This window comes from Rousettus aegyptiacus, unplaced genomic scaffold (assembly GCF_014176215.1).
Source record: "Rousettus aegyptiacus isolate mRouAeg1 unplaced genomic scaffold, mRouAeg1.p scaffold_m13_p_3, whole genome shotgun sequence".
NCBI classification, from domain to species: Eukaryota; Metazoa; Chordata; class Mammalia; order Chiroptera; family Pteropodidae; genus Rousettus; species Rousettus aegyptiacus.
Window position 1 is genome coordinate 141426388 of NW_023416306.1, and position 14577 is coordinate 141440964.

The window sequence follows — 14577 nt, forward strand, 5'->3', positions numbered from 1 at the left end:
AAATATTAAATGATATAAATGTTTTCCCCACCACAGAGAAAGAAACAACGGCAAAGATGTTTACCTCCATCCTCTTCCTCCTTCTCCATTTCTGCCTCCAGGCCCAGGGGTTAGACTTCCAACTAGGAAAATAAGGAATAAGGTACTTGAGTCAAGAGGTAGAGAGGAGACTCTTAGATTTCTCCTTTCCCTCTTCTAGTCTTCTTTAGATGCCATAATAGAAACTTTGAGGAGGTGCAGTTTGGGACTGAGGGTAATATGCTTGAGAAGCACACTTTCTTCTGTAAAGCTCAGTGGGGTTTGGGAGGATGGAGTTTTACTTTATACACACGGGTACACTTACACTGGATGTTGAAATAATGAAGCACCTTCATATTGGTTAGTGAAAAGCCATTTTCCCAAGCTGGTACCCAATTGCTCTCAATGCCCTCCCCTTCCCAGCCTCAACTCCTCCACCACCTCCCCACCATCCCCAAGTAAAGGGGAGGTGGGTAATACCTAGAACAGACCGAGGTCTCTTCTGATCGGTTAGCGTAGTGTTCACAGCATCTAAGGATTTTTAATAGCCTCCATGGTTGAAGCAGAACAGTGACATTTAATGTCATATTTAGAAAGATCTTTTCCCCCTAAAAGCCAATTTTCAGACCAGAGTTCTCAAGTGGCGCCTTTTTTACAAGTCCATCCTCCTAATGATAGATTCTGGCCATGCCTTTGAGCCTGCGCCTTGTAGAAGGAAGTAGAACTTGCTGAATAGTTTGCCTAGAAGACAATCTACATGCCTATCTATAATATAAGTTGGCCTTCTAGGATAAGAGAGCAAACAAGTATGCTAGAATTTATGTAGAAGTACTGCTTAGGAAGCAGCAGTGTGCAGTTAGCTTCAAAGTAGGATAACAATAGTTTCGATATCCTAGGATTGTTGGAAGGCTTAGATAAGGTAATGTGTAAAGTACTTAGCACAGTATCTTTAACATCCATTGCAAATTCAATAAATACTATTATTTGAGACAGAGTACAAACTCAGTTGATGAGGTATTTATTTCGAGGTATAAAAGCAGGTATTTCCTGAATTGATGGCTAATGAATTTTTTTCCCCTGGAGGAACTTCTGAGAGCAGAAGTGAACCTATTAATTTGAAGTTATAATAGAAAGAATAATCTGGGGATAGATTTCAGTTTGGGCATAATTCTGAAATTCTTGTAATTTCACCAAAAACTACAATCAAGAAGGCCTTTGCATTTAAGTAATTTGGACTATGTCCACCCATTAACACTATTTTTTTTTCCTAAACAGAAATATTCTGAAATAGGCGGAAAACATTTTAAAATTTGCTAAGATTGTGCTATTATTTAAATGATTTAGTATTTTATGAAAAATCATTTAATTAGCACCAGTTCTATCTCTCACATACCTGAAAATAGATTGGAACTGTAATAGTGCCTGGCCTAGTACAGACATTCAAAATATTTCTCTTATTTAAGAATCTCAAAACACTGTATAGTTATGGAAGTGTATATCTGCTGCAATTTCCTTATTTGTCAGAGACACTGAAATTGCAAGAGACTGCCCAGTCCCAGGGAAAAGCCCACACAAAAACCCATACCTCTGGATTTACAGTCCAGGGCACTTCCTTTCCTATGCTGTCTTCAGTGGCATTACCTTGTTTCAAAGGAGGGAACCATTTAATGGCTTAATCACTGATTTATCTTTACAGCTAAGCATCATAATCTACTTTGACACCTCTGTGCCTGGGCTCATGTTCTTTCATGGGACTTGAACGCTCGTCTCATCTTTCTTCTAAGGATGCTTACTCATCTTCAGGACTCACCTTGAGCATCACCTCCAGGAAACCGTCCCTGATTACCTAAGCTGGGCTAAACGCTCTTCTTCAGGCCTCTATCACAACTGAGTATACCTTTGTCATAGAACTCAGGTTCAGAATAGTTACATTTCAGGCACCCAGTCTCTACACTGGTGCTGTGCTAAGCCTGCCTTCTGCATCTCATTCCAGCTTCTACCATTTTCCAGCTTGTATCTTCCTTTAATTTGTATCATGCTCCTGCCTATATTCCCCCTCAGTTTGTACTACTCTCCAACCTGTATCCATCTCAGCTTTTATCCTCCCAGCCTATGTTCTCCCCAACCCACATACCCTCAACATATTCTCCCACCAACCTATATTACTCCAAAATTAGCAGTCATCTCAACCTGGATCCCTCCCACTTTCTGTCTCTCCTGCCTGAACACATCCTAACTTGCATCTCTCCCCACCAAACTATATCGTCTAGCCTAGATCCTTCTAGCCTGTATCCCCCAGGAATTCTAATAGGAATAATTCTCAGCCAGCCCCAAAGATTCCTGGCCCCTGATATGCATATGGCATCTCCCAGTTATTCAGTTAAAATCTAATCTAGGTGCTGTGAAGGGATTTTGTAAATGTAATTAAGGTCCCAAATCATTTGACTTTAAAATAGATTATGTGAGTGGGTCTGATCTAATTACATGAGCCCTTTAAATCTGGATCTAGAAATTAGAGACAGAGAAGAAGTCAGAGATGTGAAGCATGAGAAGCATGAGAGGGCATATGGAAGGGGCCATATGACCGGGAACTATGAGTGACCATTAGTGGCTGAGAGTGGCCTCTACCAACAGCCTGCAAGAAAATGTGGTCTCATTTCTACAAACACAAGGAATTGAATTCTTCCGACAACCATGTGAGCTTTAAAGAGGACTCTGAGCTCCAGGAAGAAACACAGCCCAGCTGACACCTTAAATTTAGCCTTGTGATACTCTAAGTGGAGAACTCAGCAACACCGTGCCTGGGCTTCTGACCCGCAGAACTGTGAACTAATCAATGGGTGTTATTTTATGCCACTACATTTGTGATGATTTGTTACACAGCAATAGAAAACTAACACAACCCTACCCGGCCTGTATCTCCCAGCTTGTATCCCCTTGGTCTATCTCTCCCAGCCTGAATCTCTCCAGGATGTCTCTCCCCAGTATGAATCATTCCACAGCCTGTATCACCCCCAGTCCCAGCATGGATCCCCATGGCCTGTGTTCCTCCCAGCTTGTTCAATTTCCCAGACCGAATGCTCCCCAACATCCACACAATCTGTCATATGCAACCCCCTTCTATAAATCCAGTTACTTACACACACACACACACACACACACACACACACACACACACACACCACTAGCACCACTAACACCATCACTGGTTCTCTTGCACAGCAAAGCACCTTAAGTAATATGACCCAAGGAACCCATCCATCAAATTCACCGTCTGCTTTACCAGATGGAAATTTTGTTTCCTTTTTAAGACCAGTGAGCAGGGCTAGGTACTCCCAAAGGAAAACTGTAGTCTCCCCTCCTTTGTTCCCTTAAGCCTCAAACCAATCATGAGCAGCCAGTCAGCCTACTTCTTAAGCCCTGAGCTAGTTTCTCTAGCACTGGAGAATAAGAACACTCCTCCAGGTGACTGAAGGCACTACCTTTCCAAAATAAATAAACTGGGCCTCAAATCTACTAGCCAAAATCCTTTCACTTCTCTATGAGACTCTGAAAAGCCCTTTCCTTCAGGAGTCAGAAGTGGGAACCTAAGGAAGTCACCAAATACCTGAGGATCAAGTGGAAAAGACAGGAAATTTAAACAGGAAGCATGTGTATTGGAAGAGGGACTGGGAATTTGGAGGGTTTTGGAAATAGAACAAGGTTTACAAAGTGCTAAAGGTGGGCGTTTTCAATAAAAACAAACAAAAACAAGACTGAGTCAAAACAGAAAAACCTTTGTCCTGAGACCAAGATTCAGGGACAGACTCCCCTGAGTAAACTGGCGAGAAAAGGATAGGTGTTTGGTGACCAAAAAAAAAAAAAAAAAAAGAAAGACCCAATTATCAAAACTGGGATAGAAAATGGGAGCAAGGTTGGAGCTGGGAGACAAGATCAAACCAGGGGGAACAGCTGCAACCAGATGCTGAGTCACTGTGACCTGGTACTGAGTCAGCAGAAGACTGACTCTGTGATTGGTCCCCAGGCTTGGGGCTGCAGATGGAAGTCCAGAGCCCTCACTGTGAGCCAGAGAGACAGAGAGCAGGAACATAACCTTGACATTAAAAGGGCAAAGATTCAAGAGAATCTTGCAGTCAGGAGTTCTCCGGGCAATAGCTGAAGCTCAATTCTCACTGTTTTTGTTTCACACTACCCTATGGGGACCTTGATGAAAATATCAGTGTTCCAGCCCACACCAGCCTTAACAAATTAGGATCTTTATGAGTAGAAACAAATCATCTGGATTGGGTGAAATCTGATGCAAACAAAATTGGAAACCCAGAGGTTTAGATTCTAAACTTTAGAAGAACATTCTTCCTCACCTTGATTCTAAATTTATATGTATTTATGTCTCTCTCTTCACAATCTCTAGAAAATAACTAGTCTCTAATACCCATATGAAACTCAGACTGAGGTATGTTCAAATAGGTCCTTTATTGTTGTGGTTAAACATCTGTAACATTAAACATGCCATTTTAACTATTTTTAAGTGTAAAAAGTAAATAGCATTATGTCATGCAAATATCACCATGTTTTTTTTTCTTTTTCATCACTCCTAATAGAAACTCTGTAACCACTAAGTAATAACTCTCCATTCTTTTCTACCCCCAGCCCCTGGTAACCTCTAAAGTATGTTCTGCCTCGTGATTTTATCTACTCCAGATATTTCATCTAAGTTGGAATCATGTAGTATTTGCTCTTTTGTGTCCGGCTTCTTTCAGTTAGCTTAATGTTTTCAAGGTTCATCTACGTTTGTAGCATGTATCAGAACTTCATTCCTTTTAATGGCTGAATAATATTCCAGTGTGTGTGTGTGTGTGTGTGTGTGTGTGTGTGTGTGTGTGTGTATGTGTGTGTTTTAATCGATTTATCTGTTGATAAACACTTGGGGTGTTTCCACCTTTTGGCCATAGTGAATCATTCTGCAATGAATATTGGCATATAAGTATCTGTTTAAATCACTCTTTTTTCCCTTGAATATATACCCAGGAGCAGAAGTGATAGGTCATATGATAATTCTGTTTAACTTTTTGAGGAACTGCCAAACTGTTTCTACAGAGGCTGCACCATTTTACATTCCTACCAGTAATATATGATGGTTCCAATTTTTCCACATCTTCAACCACTTGTTATTATTTCAGTTTTTAAATTATAGCCATCATAGTAAGTGTGAAGTGGTAACTCATTGTAATTCTGATTTGCATTTCCCTAATGACTAATGCTATTGACATTTTTTCATATCCTTATAGGCCATTTGTACACCTTCTCTGAAGAAATATCTACTTAAGTTTTTTGCCCAAATTTAAATGGGTTTTTGTTATTTTGTTGTTCAGTTGTAGAAGTTCTGTATTTATTCTGAATATTAAATCTTTATCAGATATACGATTTGCAAATATTTTCTCATATTCTATAGGTTTTCATTTTTTGATGTCTTTTGATGTACAAGTTTTTAATTTTGATGAAATCCAATTTACTTAATTTTTTGTTGTTGCTTGTGCTTTGAGTGTTATATTAAGAATTCATTGCTGGAGCATCTGAGATCTTGCTCTCTGGAATATCTCATCAGTTTAGCTAAAAGAAACTCATAAAAATTCTCAAAAAAAAAAAAAAAGAACTTGTTGCCAAATCCAAGGTTTACCTCTTTGTTTTCTTCTAAGAGTTTTACGAGTTTTGCTCTTATATTTATGATCCACATTGAGTTAATCTTTGTAAATAATGTGAGGTAGGGTGGTCCAACTTCATTCTTTTCATGTAGAAACCCAACTGTCCCAAGAGCAATTGTTGAAGGGACTGTTCTTTCCCCATTGAATAGACTTGGCACTTTTGTCAAAAATCAATTGGGATATTACTGTTTAATGGGTACAGAGTTTCAAATTTGCAAGATGAAAAGAGTTCTGAAGATGAATGATGGTGATGGTTGCACAATGTGAATGCACTTAATGTCACTGAAAAGCACACTTAAAATGATTAAGATAATAAATTATATGTAATATGTATTTTACTACAGTTAAAAAAAATCAGTTGGCCAGTATGTGTATGGGTTTATTTCTCAAATATCAATTCCATATCACGGGTTCATATGTCTATCCTTATGCCAATACCACACTATTTTAATTACTGTAGCTTTATAATAAGTCTTGAAATCAGGAAGTGTGAATACTTCAACTCTGTTCTTTTTCAGAACTGTTTTGGCTATTTGGGTCCCCTTGAAATTCCCTATGAAAATCAGATAATCTTTTTCACTTTAAATAAAGAAAAATACATGTTTTACATATATTTACATATCAAGCTCAAACAAATAAATGTCAACATATAAGTAAGTGTTGGTACTTAATGAGAATGATTTTTTTTATGTCCCTGAGAAGATTTTTTTTCAGAAACTGAGAGCTCAAAAATCTTACATTATTCTCCCATCACAGTGCTACATTGGCAAGGAAAACCAAAAAAACTTAATAATTTGAACAAAAAGACCACATATTCACTTTAATTACTGCCTGTGTTTTGCCAAAGCTAAGGCCATTTTTGTTCAGAATGACTTCTGTGGGTAGACATTAAAAAAATATATATAGCCTGTTGTGGTTTCTCAAGCCCACGGCATGATCAAACTGAATTAAGTACTCATTAAAATCATGCACTTAAAAAGAGAGAGAAAAGAAGTTTCATTTATTCTGTGCATGTGGATGAAAGGGGAAATAAAAATGACACCAATCAGCCTGTACCCAATTTCCTGCCTCTGGCCCCAGAACAGAAGATCACTTAAGTCATGCTTTCCCCGAGGTTAAAGCAGAAGCTTTAAGTATCTTAAACCACAACATGGATGTGTCATCTTTCCAGTTTTGGAGAGGGCCAGAGGAGTCAGGTAAAGTCTTAGAGCATCATTCTACAGGGAATATCTAATGTCAAGCTCTGAAGCTTCGGGTGATCAGGGCTTAGACCTTTCATACTGTTTTATACTGTTGTCTTCTAACTCATTCCTCTCACTTCTGTATACCATTGTCATGCTCCCTCTGCCTCAAGGACATAGACGCAGAAGCAGGGCCTTATCTGTTAATGTCCTGGGTTTTTCTCTCCCAAGACTTAGCAAAGGAGAGGGTTGGCTTGACTAATCTATCTTATTTGTGAGTCTTTTAATAAATGGAAACATTTTTCTGGCTGTCTTTTTTTTGTTTTGTATTCAAGTATAATATTATCTTTTGATTCTTGAAATATTTTGAACTACAGTATGCTCAGTATATAAGCTTTGGGCATGATATGACCTAGGTTTCTTCTTTAACAAAAGAAGAAAAAAACCTATAAAAGAAAATCCCCAATCACAGGTTGAAAACTACCTCATTTTTTAGAAATTCCAAATCCCAAATTTTAATGATCACAAATATGCCTTTTATAATACATATTCTATAGCTTGGCATGCATGGATTTATTAAAAAATTATTATTATTATTATTATTATTATTATTATTATTTTTACTCTGGAAGCTCTTTGAATCTTTTTTTATTAAATTATTTTTTGTATCACTATGATGTTGAATAAAATGTATTCCTTGCCTTTAAAAGCTGTATATTATTTCAATTTTTAAAAAGAGGGCAATAAGAAATCACCTAAATAAATCATATTATTCTACGAGGTAGATGATAAATTTTGGAGGGAAGGTTTGCTGAGTGACTCACAAAAAAATAATAGAAACTTACTCTCAAAGAACTGTCTTGTATTGGTGACAATAAAGTCAACCTCAGGTTGAACTACACTGTATGGATGTATCTAGCCATTTCATATTTTGTTCTCCCCTGATATAATTTTATTTTAACAGCATTTAATTTGTGTAAAGGATTATTCTAAACCAGAATAAATATTTTTTAAAAAGTGTCTTTCTTGAAATATCGTAAAGATACAGAAACAAGTTCTTAGTAATTACAACAAAAGGAAGCTTATGTGTTCATTTTCCTCTAGTTAGATCTTGTCAGAATTTCAGAAGTAACATTTTTGTAAATTGTTAACTACACGGGACAAGTAGCTAACCATTTTTTTTTAAACCTGGATTTCTGTCTTTATTGCCAAAAATATATCCCAGGTGGCTCAGAAGTTTAAACATAAATTTATGATACCATAAATGTGCCAGGAAAAATAGGTAAAATTTTCTATAGTATTTCATTATGGAAGTATTTTAAAAATATAACAGTTATTCCAGAAGCCATAAAAATATGATAAAATAGTTCATATAAAAAATTAAACTTCTCAAAAGTAAAAATTACTTTAAATAGTTGAAAAAAAACAGGAAAAAATACAACAAACATTACATAAAAAAACTAATTTATTTAATCAATGAAGAACTCATAAAAATAAAAGCTGTGGTGAAATCAAGGGGGGATGAGATGGGAAGTCAATTTCCATCACCTGTCCTCCATTCTTTGATAAGGACTTTGACTTTTTCTCAGTCCTCTGTAAAGTACCAAGAAATCACAGATTCAAGGCAAGGTCTTTAACCTTCCTAACAAAGTTTAACTTTTAACCTTTCCAACAAGGTTTAGCTTTAACCACTCCAACAAGATTGCTTATCTTAACCTTTTTCTGTATAGAAATTCTGGTGTTGCCACTAAGAAGACATCAACTCAATGAAATAATGGGCAAAGAACATAAAGAGGCAATATAAAATAACCACATGAAAAGCATTCAACCCCTGTCATAGTTAAAATAATAATAGTTAAAATAATAATGCGATACTATTTTCCATCTACTAAATGAGCAAAGAATAAAAAGACTGATGATACCTTTTGCTTGAGAAGGTGAAGAAATGAGCACTTGTATCCACTATTGGTGGGAAAATAGATCGGTATAATTTGGGGGGCTGCATTATAGACAAAAAATATATACATATATTTATATCCTTTGACCTAGCAATTCCACTTCAAAGAATTTATCCTATAGATATACTTGCCCAACTATACAAAGATTACATATTTTTTATAAGGATGTTCATTGTAGCTTTGGATAATAGTGGAAAACTAAAAATAACCCAAAAAATCACCAAAAGGGCTCTGCTAAAAAAATTAAATGACACATTAAAACCATAGCCATTAAAAAGTGAGAAGTGAGAATGCATGTACATGTACAGACTTAATTGGATTTCTAATGTTTAAGTGAAAAAATAAATTTTAGAAGATTTCTTCACCCCCGTAAAATCCCTAAAGTCCATCTATAGTTAATTCCTGTTGCCATCCTGAACCCCAGGCAACTACTAATCTCTTTTTTTATCTCTATAGATTTGCTTTTTCTGGATATTTAATATAAAATAAATCATATACTCAGCATGATGACTTTTAGGTTCGTTCGTCCATGTTGTAGCATGTATCGGTAGTTCATACATTATGCGGTCTTTTGGCTGGCCTCTTTCACTCAGCATGATGACTTTTAGGTTTGTCCATGTTGTAGCATATATCGGTAGTTTATACTATTCCATTGTATGGCTGTACCACATTTTTGTTCATTTATTCACTAGCTGATGGACATTTGCCACTTTGCTTTTGCTTCCACGTTTGCTCCTGAATGACAGAGAGTAGGCTGACAGTTCTCTCTTCATTCTTTCAATATGCCTACTGACAACTTTAGACAGTGTGGCATATCATTTTCACTAAAGGCATAAAGCTAGGCTTTGACAATGTTTATGGATTGATGAGAATGAAGACATTATAATTAAACCCAATCATGAGATCAGTTCCTCTCAAATATTTCCAGACCACAGACAACTTTGACAGGATGTATACCTGCCACCTCCATAGGATGTATACCTCACACACTCCCAAACTGTTGCCGTTACAAAACAATAGTACCACAAAACAATAGTAAAATGACAATGATGTCCACCACAATAAAACATCCTAGGAAATAATGGAAAGAATGAAACTATTTGGGGGGACCCCAATGAGAAAAATTACATTAAAATGTCTTATGCCAAAATAGGAATAAAAATGTCCTGAAATATTGTTCTATATGACAATAAGCAACCCTATCAGAACATATTTACAGCTTAAATGGTGTACTTTCAGGTAAGAGTTATCATAAAATAAATATATATCCGAAGAAGTGATTCAACCTTTTCATATTTTTTAGTATTTTTAAACTTTTACTTTTTAACATACAAAAGTATACAAACCAGTGAAACCTCTACACATTTCCCCTCTGCCCCAAGTAGCTATTACTCAGGCCCAACAATCATCAATGCATGGTCAATCTGTCCCATCCACAAATTAAATCTGCCCCCTCTATTATTTTGAAACAGATCTCATGTAATTTTATCCACGATATTTCATAATGCAACTCTAAAAGATAATAACATAATTACAATCACGTCTAAAATATTTTAACAATTGATTAATGTAAAATTTCTAATCATTTTTTCTGTTATTTAGATTTATAACTTAAAGCAATAAGCCCAGAGGGTAAAACAATCTTTGTCTGATAAGGACTTGAAGAAGAGGCTCCATGTTCTTTCTGATAGAAACATGGTAACGTTTCTTTACATTGCCAAATGATCTTGTCAAGCTGGGATTTAAAGGATGAAGGGAATGCAAAAATAAGCTCAGAAAACCTATGCCATATGGACATTAAAGGATTACTCTCTCCTTTTGGTTACAAAATGACTAATTAACTATTTGCAGCTAAAATGTGTGGGATCTTTTTCAGAACATGGAATATCTTTCCCTTACTGAGCACATTGATTAGAGACAATCTAGACTGTCTGGAAATAGTTTCTCTGTAGCTGAACAAATCACACCCTTCAATGCATTGTTTAATTTTAGATATAGCTTGTCACATTTATTTAAATGCTTTGGCTCTGGATTTTTTCCCCTTAGGTGTGCCTGATGGCCACATTTATAATGTAGCTGTCATTTTTCTCAAAAGTCAGTGTGGGGTAATAACAAAAGCAATTCCAGGTTTTGTCACATACAAACATTATGAACTTAAACAAGTTACATAACCCCTCTGAAAAAGATTTTTCAATTGTTGACTAATGAGGATTTGTGAGAAGCAAATGATAACAAATTTAGCACTGTGCCTGAATGTACTAATCAAGAAATCATAACTTGTTAATAAAATAAATGTATAAGAATGACTATAAAATGTATAAGAATGACTTTTTCTTTAGCATTATTATTAATGATGCCTGAACAAAACCATAATGTTACTACACATAGATCAAAAATCTCTAAAGAATAATGTTTCCCCATCATTGCCTTGGATTTAAATAAGAGCTTAGAGTAATTGAACTGTAACTGACAGACACTCTTAAATCATTTTATTTGAATCTATTTTTTAAAAATCAGGTCAATTTAACTATTTTTATTGATTTTACCTTCTAAGAATAAAATATCAAACCATTCTGTATAAAACTAACAGAAGAAAATAATGCAAAAAAGACCAAAAAAGGCTCATTTTCTCACCTTAGTGATAATTCAAAGAAAAAGAAAATCCAAGTCCTTAGGTTCTATCCTAAACTGACCTTAGCCTGAGATATGTAACTGAGGAAACCAAAAAATTTACATTTTTGTCCAACCACTTGTAGGCACAGCATGAAAATCATTTATAGTGAACATTAATGAACTAGGATGCAAGTTCAGCAAATACTTTCATGTTCAATATATGGTTTATTAAAATCTTTGTTAAATACTTTAGTCAATTTTCCCTATATTTACAAGTTTAAATATGGTGGATACCTGTTTCTGTGATTGATGTTTTAGCATCTTGCTGTACCTCACAGTTAGCAATAACTTTTCATTATGGCATTCTACAGAAATAAAGAGAATGATAAATCAGCCCGAATGTGTCCTGACCTTAAAAGAGTTCCTGATACTATTCTCTAGTGAATTACTTCTTTCCCAAAAGGGGACACAGCTCATAATTCCAGCTCATTGTGCACTCTGGTTCATTATTTGAAGTTTTATTACAATGTGACATGAGCATTCATAAAATGTGGCATGAAATATTCTTTGAGAGGTCAGCTTCAAAAGCACTATTGTGGTCAATCACACAGATGGATAGCTAGATACATACGGAGTCTAAAGTAGTTTCCTATTGTTCCTTGCCAACTGGCTATAAGGTGAGCTGGGGGCAGTTCAGCTGGCCACCTTTCCATGCCACTGTCATCCATTCAAAAAAACTGAAAGTATACTCCATAGTCTAGTCTACGGTGTCCGTGTTCTCAGAGCAAAGGCACAGTAGATAAGAGATTACTTTACAGTAATATATTAGTCAGTTTTTAAATACTTATCCAGAACCTACTATATGCCAGGTGCTCTAGTCTTACCATATTTCTTACACTCTTAGCACATGCAGTTGTCTTAACATGGAATGCCCTCCCTGTAGCTCTAAATTGGAAAACTGACAATGAGCTTCTAGACAGAGTTTATGTATTATGTCCTCTGTCACATACTCCCATTCTTACCTCCCCTGAAAATTTTTCAAGTTGCTGCCTAGTCTCTGCCTCTAGAGCACCATGTTCATCCAAGCATTAGCTTTTATCGATAGTTTTAAGTTTGTTTACTTGTCTGTAAATGTTACTATAAGCTCCTCAGGCCTGTAATTTTGTTTCATGTTCGTACTTCCAGTGCCTGACTGAGCATCTCCTTGAATTTAAGAATGGATGAATGAACGCCTACCTTCCTGAAGCTACCTGCCTACCTTCCTGAAGCTACCCTGACCATTCCCTAGGCAGTTGATTGGTCTCTTCCTCTGTCTTCCTTTAATATTTTCCATATATTTTCAGTATGGTACCTATTACTTTGCCTATCTTCCAAACATAATCTGTGAGCAGAGACCGTTCTTTTCTATTTTTGTAGTTTCTGGGCCTAGCATATAAGTCTTCAAGAAGCATTTATTAAAAGAATGAAAATCTTGAAAGCATTCCTCTCGAACTTGTGGGTGACATTATATTTAACATGTTTAGCGGTAAACTCTTGATTCAAAAATACCTGGGTTTTTAAAAATGATGTAGAAAGGCTGGAAAGATGGATCAAAACTAGCTACATTATATTTAACAGAAAGAGGTATAAAGATTCAAATTTAGGTTCATATTTTGTTTTTATTTTCAAAGTGAGACAGAACTAAATCAATAGTATGATATGACTGAAAATAAAACACAGAAAGCCACTGCTACATATTAACAAAGCATAGCAGCTGGAGCAAAAGCGTTGAGCCCTATCAAACTATAAGCTCTCTTCAGACCTATCTTGGGTACTGTGTAATTTATGGGACACATTAACAAAATAGAGAAATTCTAGAAGTGGGTAGATTGGCTCATAAGTGTCCTGAAAACTATGAAAATGAACAGTTAGAAGAACAGGAATGCCTAGCTTGGAAAAAAAAAAAAAGCAGGGAGAGTGGTGGAGAATAAAAAGTGTTAGCTATAGGAATATAGATTCCAATTCAACCTAGTTTAGATTATTAGTGCTTGTACATCTTCTAGTCTATGAAAGAGGAAACTGCGACCAGGGTTTAATGGAGTTGCCTGAGGTCAGTCAGCTAACAGAATTAGGACTTAAACTCAGGTCTATTGAACCAAACTGCTAGAAGACTGCTTATTTAAAATGATTCTTATCCTTACAGTATTTTTCTTAAAAAATAAATTGTATTAACAATCACATTTTCAGTATTTTGTGGAGTCCAACTAGTTAAGAGTCCTCTCTTCACTGGAAACGTTTGGAGAGACAACTATCATCAGTGATCAACAGAAGAGTCTTGTATTGGGTTAGATTTAGACTTGAAAACCTATTAGGCCACTTCATATACTAAGATTGTAAAATTCTATGATAAAATATAATTATTTGGATTAACATATAATGTATAACTACTTCATAATTACACAGTGTAGCTTTGGCTCTGGAGTCAGACTGTCTTGTTTTGAATTCCTGCTCTCCCACTAAGAGCTGAGAGGCCTTGTGCACATAATCTAAACTTTCTTGGCCTCTCTATCCTCATTTGTAAAATGGAGATAATGCTTAATTCATAAAGCTAAGGCAAGAAATAAGCGGGATTATATAAAGCAAACAGAGCTAGCAAATAGAACTCAAATACTAGCTCTAGTTGTATGTATAGGTGGGAAAGAGATTGTCAAAGAAGAGGGTATATAGTAAGAAGAGAAGCTCTAAAGGCAGAACCATGGAGCACACCAACATTTATTTAGCTGGTGTGCTGCATTGAGTAATATTCCCCTAAAACTTGTGCCCCCTGGGAACCTTAAAATGTGACCTTATTTGGACTTCGGGTCTTCATAGATATAATCAAGTTAGGATGAGAACATACTGGGTTAAGATTAGGGCCCTAATCCAATAACTGGTATTCTCATAAGAGGGAAATTTAGACATAGAGAGATGCGCAGAAGGAAAATAATGTGAAAACATGGGGAAGAAAATATCATATGAAGAGACACACAGGGAAGGCCCGGTGATGGAGACAAAGACTTCAGTGATGCATGTACAAGCCAAGGAACACCCAGGATTGCCAGCAACCATTAAAAGCTAGAAGGAGGC